Here is a 10,167-nt window from a genome sequence, read left to right as displayed (position 1 = left end):
CCTGCGCCCGCGGGCCGCGCGCGCCCCTGGCCCTGCTGGCCCCCCGAGCCCCGGAGTGCCCCGTCCGCCCCCGCAGGGTCGCCCACCTGTGCCCGCCGAGCTGCGCACCCGGACCCCGGCCCGGCCCCGGTCGCCCCGACGGCCCGCACCGGCCGCTCGCGCCCCGCGTCCCCGCCGCGGCTGCTGCTGTCGCCGCGGACCCGGGCCCAGCCCCACGCTCCCTCGCCTCCCCGGCGGGCGGGCGAGCTCTGCAGAGCGGCGGCGGCGGCTCATTACCATAGACCTGCTCGCGCCGCCGCCGCCGCCGCCGCCTTCAAGTGGCGACGCCAGCCGCACGGAAGGAGGTGGGCCCCACCGCCCGCCTTCCTCGCACTGATGCTCTAGGATTCCCGCTGCTCGGACCCCCCTATTCCAATCCCAATCCCACCCTAGGCCTGCCCTGGGCTGGTGCCAGATCCCTACCACAGCCTAGAGAGGAATTAACAATCAGAAGCCAGACAGCGAATGATAATAATGGTGGCACCACCCTAAATATGGGTAGAGGTTTTCAAAACATTTTGAAGGACTTTCAGGGGCCAAGTGCCCACCTCACACCACGCCTAATGGCTGGCTGCTGGCTGCTGATAAGAGCCCTCATTGCTGTCCCCTCCCACAGGTCTCAGGTCACACTGAGCTAAAATGGCCCTGCTCAACAGTATAAAGCCTCCCCCACACCCAAGAAAGATATGCCACCTCCCTGGGAACCACAGTGAGGTCCTGAGCCCCACCTCCCACCCCTTAGCGAGGTTGTCATTTAACCAGGGTGTCCCTTGGAGTCCATCTGCTGGGCGGAATGGCCCCAGCCTCATCTTGGACACCACTTGGGCATTTCAACGGGAAGCAAGCTGGGAGTGTCAGAGCAGAAGCCAGCTGGTATAAACATGCTAATATTACCAGGTTGTCAGGTCCAGAGAGGGGGAAACCCATACAGGGTCACAAGGCTGGCTAGGCGAGGAGCCAAGCTTTAACCCAGGCTTCCTGGGTCCTAGACCAGTGGTTTGCCCTGCCCCACAGGGTCTGGAGAGGTGACCTCTTGCCCCCTACCTCCTTCCCCATCAATGTCCAGCTGCCACTCCCCTCCTTCCACCCACAGCTTTGTGACCAGTAAACAGCCATGCCCAGTGCACAGGGCTCTGAGCTTCTTCGCAGTGCAGGGTCACGGACTGGACCTTCCACTTGAAAGGGATGTGGGGCATTCCAGGAGTCCTGGGGGAGGTCCAGGCGTGGAAGCTGGACCATGAATAAGAGCCAGTCAGGAGAGGTGGAGGGTGATTCAGAAGGGGCTTCCCTCTCTCATACCCCAACCAGGGCCCCCATCCAGGGGCTGCAGGGCCGGCTGGTGAGCAGCAGGGGCCTGGTCAGGTGGTATGAGAGCTGGCCTGGGGAGAAGGCCAGGGCTTTAGTCTCAGCCCCACCACCCTCTAGCAGTGTGAACTTGGTCCAATTCTTGTGCCTCAGTTTCCCTTTTGTAAAATGAGGGGATTGAACAAGGGGTTTTCAAAGTTTATTTAGCAGTAGAATTCTTTTTTCAAATGAAGGCTAAAGTAGAAGCCTCAAATACAAAACAGATCAAAGGAGGGCTGCTGGGTTGAAGTGGGGGTCAGGGCTTTGCCCCATCTCCACCCCTCCTCCAACCAAGAGATCCCTGGGCCCCCTGTGGAGCTTGAGGGTCTGGAGGAACTCAGTTTGAGAAGCCCTGGACCAGACGCTCCCTTCCAACACTGCACAGTGGGTCACAGCAGTGTCACTCCAGATCACAGCAGAGGAGCTGTGAATCCCCCTCGGGGCTCCAAGCTCAAGGAACTTCTGTGTAACCACACAATGATGCCAAAAATGAGAAATCTGCTTTTCTCTTTCTCCCCAGGGGGAAGGAAAGGAGATGGGTGTTGGGGACAGCAGGAAGGATCAGGGTTAGACTACATTCCTGGCATTGGTGGTGGACGGGATGAGAAGGAAGTGGGCCAAGGACCCATGGTTCAGGAGAATGCCCTCCCCTTTGATCCAAGATGAGCTTTCTTCCACTGGGCAAGGCCAAGGGCAGCTCCAGAGACAGAGGGGTGGTTTAAGAGGGCTGCCGCAAGGCTCTGCCTCTCTGGACTGCCTTTGACTCAATGGTTTGGAAGGATCTAGGGCTGCGTGGGCATTTTGCTCTTCACCTAATAGCCATGTGGTGCGGAGAATGGTCGGAAATTACACCATCTGTTAATTATCCTTTGAATCGGAGTTGGGTAATGAGACTCTCATTTCTGCTGAAGGCCCAAGCCAGCACATGGAGAAACTGCACTCTCCATTCATCTCTCTCCCTTTGTACTAAAATAAGCTTTCTGGGTGGGAGACAGCAGCTGCCTTGGCTCTGGATCAGGGAACGAGGTTCTGGAGCCTAGCGTCACAGGGGTTGCCATGGAAGTCATGGGCACAGGAAGCCCCGCTCCAGGTGAGTGGCCTTTCTGCCCAAGGGCAGACAGATTGGGGGATGCCAGAAACCCCTCCCTTCATCTCCAAGCACATTTGGTAAATAGTTCTTAATCCTCTCCCTGCCCTGCCCCCAGGGGCCCAGGACAGAGCCACCTCTCCAATCCACTCTCACCTCCTCAGCTACTTCCACCTCCCCAAACCAGGAAGGAAACTTCCACGTCTTCTTTGCATCACCGAGTCTTACACTAGGGTTGCCCTGGTGGTGTCCTCCTTGACCCCTAAGGGAAGGGCTCCCTATTTCATGGAACTTCCAGCTGTAAGGAAGCTTTAGATGTCCCTCCTACGTTGGAGAAAACCAAGGTGCAGCAAGATCCGGGAGTCTGTTCAAAGGGAATTTACTGCTCTTCTAGGCCAAAACTCCCACTTTACAGTGGAGGCAGCGGAGGGAAAGTGACCTGCTCCACCAGCCCTGGGCTCTCCCCCAGCTCTAGTGGAACTTCCTCACCCAGGCTGTAAGGCATGGCTCTCAACTGAACAGGGTAGCATGGAGAAGTGCCCCAGGAGCAAGGGAAACAGAAAAGGCTAAAGGAATTCAGAGGAGAGAGGAATGAGAGTTGAGGAAATCCCAGAGAGCCTCCTGGAGGAGGTAGGACTTCGGTTGCCACTTGAAGAATCAGGAACGGCACTCCTGGCAAGAGAAATTCATCAGCAAACTCATTTAACCTACAGGTTAAGGGTCTTCTCCAAGGTTACACAGTTAGCAAATGGTAGACCTGGGATTTGAACCCAAGCGGTCTGGCTCCAGAGTCCATGCTCTTAAGCAGTTTACTATGAATGAAGGAAACATGAGTGGCACCTTAGCTGAAGCCAAGTTGGGGTGAGCGTGTTGTGGCCCAGCATACTGGAGGGGCAGACAGGGCCACACTGGGAAGAACCTGCCATGGGCAGATCCTCATGGGCTGAAATTCTGGGACCAATGGCCTGCTTGGAGGGAGAGGTGTGATAGGAAAGGTTGCAGTGACCTTCGGTGGGTGGGCAGGGCGGTTTCTCTGGAGGAGGGAGAGGTGGGGAGAGGTCCTGGCGCCTGATCCCGTTTCTTGGCTCAGTGTTGCTATAAAGGGCAGGGGAGTGGGGAGGGGAGGGCCTGGCCATGTGGCGCTCCAGACACTGCTGCTCCAGGCCTGTGTGATGAGGTGGGGTGGAAGGGCCCAGGAGCCAGTAGCTGGGGGTGGCTGGACCTGAGTGTACTCCTGTCCACGCTTCCTTGTGTGCCCAGTCGCTTCCCTCGGCTTTTCCTCGCAGCTGGAGGGTGTGCTCCTTGAGGGTGGGCCCTGTTGTTTCTTGGCCCCCTACTCCATTCCTGGCACAGAGGCGGCACTCAGAGTTGTGTGGATTCTTCGTGTGGTTGCTTCCCCTCCAAACCTGTCTCCACTCAGCAGCCTAAGTAATCTTTTTTTCTTTTTACTAATAAACATTTTTGAGATTTAAAAAATCTCTCCCAATTTTTTTATTTTGGAAAATGTCAACCATTCAGAAAAATTGCCAGAATGGTCCAATGCATCCCCAGATACCCTCCACCCAGGTTCAATAATTGTTGACACTATTCTTTCTCTCACAATTTTTGGAGAATGAAGTGAAAGTGAGGTGCAGACATCATGGTGGGTCAACCCTCTGCCCCTCAGAGTGCGGCTCCCATAGGACCACGGCCACGCCTGGGGACACAAGCGATGACTCCTGGTGTTGTCTAATATCCAGCCCGATTCAGATTCCTTACTGTCCCTCCATGGTCGTTGATAGCTGCTATGTTCAAACCAGAAGTTTATGCGTTACATCGCTTTAGTTTTCTTCCTTCCTTTCTTCCTTCCTTCCTTCCTCCCTTTCTTCTTTCTTGTGATATTGAATGTTTGAGGAGTCCAGGACAGTTTTCCTGTTGAATGTGCCACATCCTGGATTTATCTGATTAAAGAGCCCCTCGTGGTGTCCTTCACAGAGTAATACTGCAAAGTCTGAAGCTGAGCATGTCACTTTCTTCCTGAAAAACTTGCATCAGTCTTTTCGGTTGTGCCTCGAATAAAAGCCAACTTCCTCATCTTGGTCCACAAAGCCCGGTGTGAAGGGGCCCAGCCTGTGCTTACTCCTCCTCCTTCAGTCTGTCCTGGGCACCCTGGCTTCCTTCCAGCTGTTGAATATGGCAGACTTAAATGCCCCCTCCTTCACGACATGTATCACAATTTGTAATTATATAGAGTATTTATTTGTTAATTTACTTGGTTAACATCTGTCTTACCCACTAGCAGTGAGCTCCAGGAGCAGGGAGAACACGTGTCTTGACTATCTAGCACCTAACATGGTACCTGACACATAGTAGGCACTTGGTTAAATGAATGAATGGATGGATAGATGGATGGATGGCATAGAGGGGTGACCAGGTGTCCCTCCATTCCTGGAGCCACCATCTGGGAGGCCAGTTGGGTCTCTAAGCACCTCTGTGGGCAGCCCTGAACTCATTCACTTTCCCCACAAAACTGTATTCCCAAAGCCATCTCAGCCAGGAGTTGTAGGCCTGATGTCCCAGCCAAGTTAGATAGACTTCCTTTGAGGCTCATTAAAAGATGGCACCAGATGCCTTAACCCAGCAATAGGTCCAGTCCACAGTGCCAGCGTTGTTTGCTGAGGGTGGCTCAATGGGCCCAGCATTCCAACCTGATGGAGAGTCCATCCAAGACCCAGCTGAGATCATTTTTGTCTCTTGGGCACAGAGGGGAAGAGACGGAGCCTGGGGCTGAGCTGTGAGCAGCAAATCCCAAAGCAATGTCTGCAATAACTTAATTGTTAGGTTTATCAGAGCAGGCCGAGGAGCGAGCCCTGTCTGGCCCTAGCCACACCCCAGGCACCAAGCGAGGTGTGAGGTACACAGCTGAACAACACTCCAGCTCTGGCCTCAAAGAGCAACCAGACCGATGTGGACAGAGACAAATGCTGTGGTGGAGCTGTATTCGTTACTATTTCCGTGGGGGGTAGGAGGAGTCAGGGAAGGCTGTGTAAAGAGGGTGGCACCTGAGCCATCTTGAAGGGGAAGGAGGAATTCCACAGAGAGGCAGGAGGAAAAGGCATCCTGGCAGAGGGCACAGCATGAGCAAATACGGAGGGGTGCCATGCATGGTCAGTGCTGGGAGAGGCGAGGAGGCGGGTGCGGCTGGAGCTCGGAGCTCATGGTGGGAACAAGAAGAATAGAAGAGCTTGCTCATCTGAACTGCGGCAACATTTGGATAAGTCTGGACTCTGGCTGAGAAGTCTGGACTTTATTTCCTAAGTCGAGGGAGCCGTCCAAAGTGTTTCGCAGGGAAGGGCGTGATCGTGGCTGCACCCTCCGCAGACCGCTCCAGCACAGTGAGGAGTCCCACTGAGGAGGGGCTGGGGTCCGGCAGACCAGCGGGAGTCCAGGAGGAGGAGTGCTTGTGCTGCTGCTGAGGAACAGGCTGCTGAGGGGGCAGATCTGAGCGACGAAGAGACTCAATGGGACTGTGTGAGGCTGGCTGCTGGGGATGAGGAGGCGGTGGTCCAGGGTAACTCCCAGGTGTGTTTTGGGTACCTGAATACCCAGAGGAGGGTAGGGGTAGAGAATCAGACAAGGAGTTAGATTTTGGATTTATGGGTTTGAGATCCCAGTGGAGATGCTCAGTGTGTATGTTGAGGATGGGAGGGCTGGAGCCAGAGATGTGTGATGAGAGACCATGGATTTGGGATGTAGAGGCAGGAGATCACACAGAGAAAGAGCAAGGAGAGGCCAGAGCCCCAGGGAACCAGCATTTCGGGACAGGCACTATCTCCTTATCCTGCCACTTCTCTGGCCTCAACTCAACATCCCCCTCACTCTCTGACTCCATCTATTCAGGCCTTCTTCCTTCTCCCTCATGCTGCTCCCTCTGTCTGGAACATTCCACCTTCCCTCTGAGGGGGTGGGGACTAGAAGGGCCCAGAATGTTGATGAGGTAGCAGAAACTACAAGTGTCCACTGTTTGTTTATCTTTGAGGGAAAGGAGCCAGATGGGATCACAATTTGAGGGCAGGAAGGCTGTTTTAAGATGAGGAAATGTAAGCAGGTTGGTACTGAGGGGAATGGGCGGGGAAGGGAGGGACGTGGCGGGAGAAGGGAGCTGCAGGAGAGAGCTAGCTGAAGAACAGGGACCCAGGGTTACCGAATGGTGGTGAGATCGAGGGAAGAAGCAGACAAGGGCTGGTTTGGGAGAAAGAGCAGGAAGAAATCTTTTTTTTTCTTCTCTGCGACAAGATGGAAGGAGGAAAGGATAAACGCGATTCTAAATTGGAGCTTAATTCTTCCCTTTCTTCAGGGTTTAAAAAAACAAATCTCCCGGAAGGGTCACACCATGTTATCAGCCATTTACACCTCAAGGAAAATAATCTTCCAGACCATTTCTGACAGTAGGTTTATGCAGGGGGAGGGAAACCCGAGTCCTATGGAGGAACCCAGATCGCTCTCCAAAACGCAGGGCTTGTCAGCCAACCAATCAGAGCAGCGAAAGAGAGGGACTTCTCCTCCAGAAAAGGGGGCTTTCTCAGAAGCAGAGGTCGCTGGGACCCCCTACCTCTGCCCCTCAGGCCCAGGGACTCAGAGGTTAAGAATCCGCAAGGTTGGTGTCCCAATTTCCTTCTGCCTGGCAGGTCAATGGGGAGCCGCACTTTGCTGGGTTTCTGCGACAAGACCCTGCCTGCAGCGCCCCCGCCCCCGTGGGGGGAGCTCTTAAAAGGGCAATGTCAGCGGCCACGGTGTCAGCACCGCCAGGACCTCCCCCGTTGGAGATGCAGGGTTGTGCCCTCCTTTTGTGTGTATCTGGGAGAAGCTTTGGGGGAACCCCGTGCTGGGAGGTGACTGGCGGGGTGGAGCAGGCCCCTCATCCTGGCACAGGCTCTGACATGCAGCACATTTCTCCAGGGCCCATCCCAGCTCTGCTTGTCAGACACCCTGGGAGCGCAGCCAGGGCGGCCCCAGGCCCCACCGTGGGAGTTATGGGAGGATGGGGAGAGAGATGGCATCTGGGGACCCTAGGTAAACCGGAAAAGCTTCAGGAAAGGAAAAGCAGGACCGGTTTCAGAGAAAGTGCCAGTTCCCAGGAGTTATTTCACCATTGGCCCGTGTTTGGCTCCTTGGTGTCTGATAAACTGAGCTTCCCAGCAGACTGTGAGCTCAGGTAGGCCCCTTGATGTCACACGGGGTCACAGCCACAGTTGCCTGGCTCTTTAGAATTTCTCTCTGAAAGTCTGGCTTCTAGTTGTCTCTGTCTCTTGGTAGAGACGCCCGGAGCCTCCCAGACCTGCATCCTGGGCCCTGAATTCCTGGGTGTGGGAACCAAGGGTTGGTCAGGGACCCAGGGTTCTGACTCACTCCGTGGGGCCTGTGGGGGTTGTTTGCTGAGGTAACCTGGGTAGCTGAGGTTGGAGATGGGGCAGGTCAAGGTGCCAGTGATGAGGGCATCAGCCGTGGGTTGCGGAGGCAACCAGCAGGGTGGAGTCAAGGTTACCTGGGCTCGTTCCCAAGTGCTCAGCTTCCAGGCCAGCCAACCCACCCTAAACAAGGCTGGCATCAGCCCCATTCCTCTGCTCTAGGGAAGGAAGGAGTATGGTTTCCGGCTTCCTCGGCTCACTCCAGAGGAAGGCAAGCCACACCTTTCCCAATGACTGTGAGTTCTTTGAGAGCAGGGACTGTGTCCCATTCTTTCTGTAACCCCTGCTCCTAACCATGGCTGGCACAGAGCAAGTGCTCAGTAAATGAGTATGTGTGCCCGCCTGCATGTGTGTTCTTGTGTACGACCTGCAGGGAGGAACCTCAGCCACAGGGTCATCCTTTCCTTCCCAACTATTTTTCTCTCCTCTGGCTTCAAGAAGAAGGGGGTATAGACTTTCTGCTAACAGATTAATTGGCCCACACAGCAGCTATTTTCCAGGCCTCCACCCATTCCTTTTCACTAGGCAGGCCCCCAAGCCAGTCCACACAGCGATCCAGCTGTAGGGCAGGTAGAGGAAGGTGGGGATGGGGAGCTGGGCTGCCAGCAGCACAGGGCAGGAGGCACTCTCTGCATAAAGCGGCAGGGACTACAGGTCCCAGGTGCAACCAGCTACAGAAAACTGGTCAGGGGAGAAGGTAAGTCAGCCAGAGAAGGGGAGCAGGAGCCAGGCCCGGGGCCCAGGGGCCCAGAGCCCGAGCTTCTCCCCCCTCACAGTGCTTTCAGGGCCGCGGAGAAAAGCAGTGCCTCCTGGTGGAAGGAAGGTCACAGGCACCAGGAGCAGAAGAGGGTAGGAGTGGAGAACAGAGGGGGCAGCTGTAGTGACCTCTAAGGCTAGATGGGGGTATTCGGGGCCATTTGAAAGTTTCTAGCCCCAAAGTCCAACGGGCTTTTCAAATGAGGAAGACGGGTGTGTGGTGGTGACCAAAACCAGCCTCGTGCTGTGTAAACGGCCTTTCTTCAAACCAAATAGTTGAGGCCACAGGAATGTGCATTTCTGGTCCTTGAGTAAATAGGAGCAAGTTGCTCTCTTGTCCTCTTGCCCTGGCTTTTCACCCCAGAGCTGAGGGCAATGGGCTGCACCGAGGGAGCGCTGGGCAAACCTACCTGCAGCAAGCGCCACTCTGCTCTCCCTTTCAGGTGCTCCAGTTTGAGAGGGTGTCCAGTAGCAAGATTAATAGGATCAGCCCCAAGCCCCCAGTGGAAAACGAGGCACATGGCCTCTCTCCTGGGTGCCAAGCTCCAGCAGGCCTGGAGAGGTTGCTGCTTAGGGACTAAGGAAGCTGAGATGAAATAAAGGCTCCTTAGTGACAGGCCAGTTCAGAGTCCTGCTCTCATCCCGCCAAAGAAACACAACAAACATGGAGCACAGCTGAGGAGTCAGGGCTCCCGGCCTCCACCTGGCCATGTTGTCTCGTCTCCCCTACCCACCCTGTCCTCTGTCTTCCATATAATGGAAGGGGTATAATCATGTCCCCACCCTCCCGCCTGGGACTGTTGCAATGATAAAAGAGATCATCTATAGGAAGTATTTTAGGCTCCTGGGAAAGAAGCACTAAACTAACATAAGATGTTATTAAAATAAAGTGTTTGTAGATTGCAGATGAAAGGCAGCAGGTAAATAAAGAGCCTAAACATCACCCTCCCCAGAGAAAGGGTGAACTGGCTATTAGGGCGACAGTGGGAGCTCTAGAGAAGGGATTAAAACATTCTTGCTACCTCTCCTCTGTCCTGCTGGCTACCTTGAGCCTTGGGAGTTGCAGCAACAAGCTGCTATGCATTTGGTCCCCCATTGGGGATGACTGGAAAGAGAGAAGCAGCTGTTCATAAGGCCCTGCCCCGTGCCCTTGAATCTAGGGGCTCTTTTGGATTAAATATATTCTCATCTACTCTGAGGTCTCACAGCCTCCCTCCCTTTCCATGGGGCCCTTCCTTGGGAACAGAAGTGCTATGAGGCTTTCCATATGAACCCTGGTCTCTGAGCTAGTCCTACCTAAGTGCTTTTAAGCAGGTGCAGATTTACAAAGGAGGATCCTGGCCCTTTTCCTACAAGGTTGTGTGTCTAAGACTCAAAGTTTTCACTTTCTCCTTGAGGCTTTACTAAATCTACCTCTGCTTTCACCTACCTTCTCAAAGGCTCTCTGACTTACTAAATGAAACAGCCTTATTTAGAAGGAAAAGTAGAGGTGAG

Source organism: Diceros bicornis, chromosome 4 (assembly GCF_020826845.1).
Source record: "Diceros bicornis minor isolate mBicDic1 chromosome 4, mDicBic1.mat.cur, whole genome shotgun sequence".
NCBI lineage: Eukaryota > Metazoa > Chordata > Mammalia > Perissodactyla > Rhinocerotidae > Diceros > Diceros bicornis.
Note: the sequence above shows the minus strand (reverse complement) of the source record.